Genomic DNA, 3,758 nt, shown 5'->3' on the forward strand with positions numbered 1-3,758 from the left:
TCTTACTAGACAATTTTCTTCTTGAATTCAAATTTAAATTCTAAGATTTAGTTAATAAATAAAAGGGAAGGATTACCATAGAGGGAGGAAGATTGCTTTAAAGCAAATCACATTCACCAAAAGGCCTAAGCTACCTTGAATCTATCCAAAAAATTTACTTTAGAATTTATTATCTCAATTTGTTTTTTTTTTATTCTGTTGTTTCAAATTTAATATTTTCTATTTCAATTGTTTCAGTTCAGATTCAATAAAAATATCCCACGAGTTCTTGTTTTACAATTCTCATCTTAAAAAATAATAATTTATAATCACTAAAAATATCAAAGCCATGTTCTTTGGACAAACATGGATGAAGGCACTAAAATTTCATAATTGATAAAGATAATTTTAAAAAAATATTAAATTATCCCTCAATCAAATTTAATGTTAACTAAAAAAAGCTTTTGGATATTTGTTAAATAAATTATACTTTTAAGAGAATTTAATTATTTTACTATATTTTTAAAAAATAAAAACTCAAAAAAACCTCTAGTTATCGATTAAATAAATTTTACTTTTAATGATAATTTAGTTATTTTATTATACTTTAAAAATATAAAAAAATCAACTAATCCCTAATCAATTTTATGATAATTATGCCAAAAAAAAAAGTATTACCTCTAATGGCTAGTTTAATGATGTTTTTAGAAGGGTAAAATTACCATTACATTATTTCAATTTATATTGCAATGAATGTGCGTTCATAGTATTTCACTAATCTCCTTCAGTTTTTTTTTTAATGTATATGAGAAAAAATGGAAATTTATGTGTCCTTTTATTACGTGTAATTTCGCATTCAATTTTCTACCTCCGCAAGCAAGGAAGAGCATAAAATATATCATATAATTAATCATATCAACATATTTAAAATCATTAATCAAGACTCTCAATTCGATCGCGTGGCCTAATGGATAAGGCGCTCGCCTCCGGAGCGGGAGATTGTGGGTTCGAGTCCCATCGCGATCGTATTTAGTTATTTCCCCTTATTTGTGATTTTACCCACAAATTTGGAAAAACTAAAAAACTTCACAGCCAGCGCTTAGTTTCCGCAAGAATATTTTCAAACCTCGGCACATTTATCCAAATTATTTATTTTTTCATTGCTTTCTACATTAAAACTTAACAATTTCATTATTGTATAAGTAAATACAAGAATTTGAAAACCTTCATGCATCATGAAATTAGATATATTAATATTTATGTACATGATCTTTGATTATAATCAATTAAGTTTTTAATATATATATATATATATATAATCAATTAAGTTTTTAATATATATATATATATGTATATTAATTTATTTTATTAAATACAAGCATTAAACTTTTAAATTCATAATAAAGAAATTTTTATGATAAAAATAAATTGAAAACCCGCGCATTTTTTTGTGTTAAAGTTGCTTTTTGCTCTCATGAAGTACATGTACCATGGCTAATTAACTATAAACTAAAAAAAAATAGGGTTTTATTGTATTTTTTTTATAAAATATTATTCATTAGAATATTGCTTTACTTTGTTTGTTTTATTTTTTTTATTTTTTTCAATTATTTTTTTTTATTTTTTAATATTAGATATTTTTTATATTTAGTTATTACACTTTCATTACACAGATCTCATGTTTAACGGATTAACCTAATTGACTCAATTTTTTTAATTACTTTTTTAATTTGATCATTTAATATTGATTTAATTGAGAATTAAACTTTATAATTTGTTTTGTTTACTTTTCATTAGGTTATCTGATCTCATAACCTGAAAATAGTGCAACTTGGGTTAACCCGAATTGTCTCAAGTTATTTTTTGTATCTTTTATTTAATTGATTTTTTTTAATATTATCATTTAACATTGGATTGATTAATAATTAAGTTTTATAATTTATTTTAATATGCTTTTTATGATATCATTTTGATCGCATGATCAAGGTCACAAGTTTTGACATTTTAATCTTGGCTAAATTAAGTTGTCTTTTTTTATTTTATTTTTAAGAGTTTATATTAGTCTCATGACCCGGGTCGTGAGTCCTTCAATATTGGGTTTGCTTTTTATTGGGTTATTTATGTCTCATGACTCAAGTCGCAAGTTTAACGGGTTAACCTAATTGACTCAATTTCTCTCTCTCTCTCTCTTTTATTGTTTTTTTTTTTGCAATCTCATAATTTGTTTCAGTTTATTTTTTATTAGATTATCCTACTTTTATGACTCAGGATAGTGCTTAATGGTTTACTCGAGTTGAATTATCTTATTTTTTTTTATCATTTTTTAATTAATTTTTTTATAAATTTTATTATTCAACATTAGTTCAACAGAGTTGATTGAAATTCAAGTTTTATAATTTGTTTTTACTTTTTATCTATGGGGCCATCTCATTCTCAAGACTAAAGATATGAATATGACAAGTTAATCCAGATTAAATTATGTCATTTTTTTTTAATTTTATATAAGTTCATCGTTGTTTGATGACTCGGGTAATGGTTTGGTGGATTGATTCATTTTGTTTTTTATGTTGTTTTTAATTTTTTTTTAATTTCATCCTTTACAATAAGACTGGTTAGAAATTGAAATTTATAATTTATTTTAATTTTCTTTTCATAGGGTTATCTTGATCTTACAAGCTGGATTGCAAGTTTGAAATGTTAATTCAGGTCGTTTTTAGATCATTTTTTCATTGATTTTTTTTCAATTTTATTTTTTTATATTTTATTGATTGAGAATTAGATTTCATAATTTATTTTAATTTGCTTTCTATAGGGTTATCATAGTTTTATAACTCGAGTCAAGAATTTAATATGTTAACTCGAGTTATTCTAGATCAATTCAATATATTATTATTTTAATATTAAAAAATATCATCTTAAAATTTTATTTAGTTAAATATTATTTTCATAGATTGTATGAGTTGTTTTTAAACATGTAAAGTTAATCATATTATATTAAATACATGTTCACCAGATTTATTTTTTTCCACTTAAAAAAATTAATAATATAATTTTTTTTATATTTTTTTAAAAAATTAACTTCACCCACGGATGATTCTTCCACTGAATGCTATTTCTCCTAGTGGTGCATGATCAAAGGGAAGCCTTCGAAAAAAATTTCAATGTTTAAATTATAACAATTACTTTGGATCGAGAGTCAAGATTTTTACATCTACACCTGTTCCTAAGGTCTTTGGCAATGGGTAGCTTCGTGTATATATAAACTTCTTTTTCTTCAGGCTTTTTTTTTTCCCCTTGAAATACTTAGAAGTAATGGTATACAAAGTATTTTTATTTTATAATTTTTATATATTTAAATACATGCATGCCTTGTTTTTCTATTTAAATACTTATATTTATGAAATTTAATCGATCATGTACCTCCGTCTGTTTTGTTATTAGAATGTTGATATGATAATTAACTTTCTATCAAGTAAATTGGGGTTGAAATTAATTTAATACATATTTTTTTTTAGAATAATGGCACATGAAATACTTGTAATTTATTGATTTTTTCTTTATATACCTAAACTTTTATTGTTTTTCTATTTAAGCACTTGTGTTCACAATATTTAATCAATTGAGTATCTTAGTTTCTGTTTAAGTAATTTTGAATTTTATTTATTTATTAAAATGTTTTTTTAGCAATTGTGAAAACCTTTTCTCCCAATCCTTATTTTTTCTTAAATGAAAAATATAATATTGCCAATTTGAATAAAAACACTTAATAAGAACAAATG

At 23.2% G+C, this 3,758-nt stretch overlaps 1 non-coding gene across 1 annotated transcript; it reads left to right on the forward strand.

The window, feature by feature from the left end:
• The first annotated feature begins 932 nt into the window (after nt 1–932).
• Nucleotides 933–1,005, forward strand: TRNAR-CCG (transfer RNA arginine (anticodon CCG)). Its single transcript has one exon. It is a non-coding gene; the product is annotated as a tRNA-Arg (tRNA).
• The last annotated feature ends 2,753 nt before the right edge of the window (nt 1,006–3,758 follow it).

The sequence above is a fragment of the Populus euphratica genome, unplaced genomic scaffold (genome assembly GCF_000495115.2).
Source record: "Populus euphratica unplaced genomic scaffold, PopEup_1.0 scaffold2779.1, whole genome shotgun sequence".
NCBI classification, from domain to species: Eukaryota; Viridiplantae; Streptophyta; class Magnoliopsida; order Malpighiales; family Salicaceae; genus Populus; species Populus euphratica.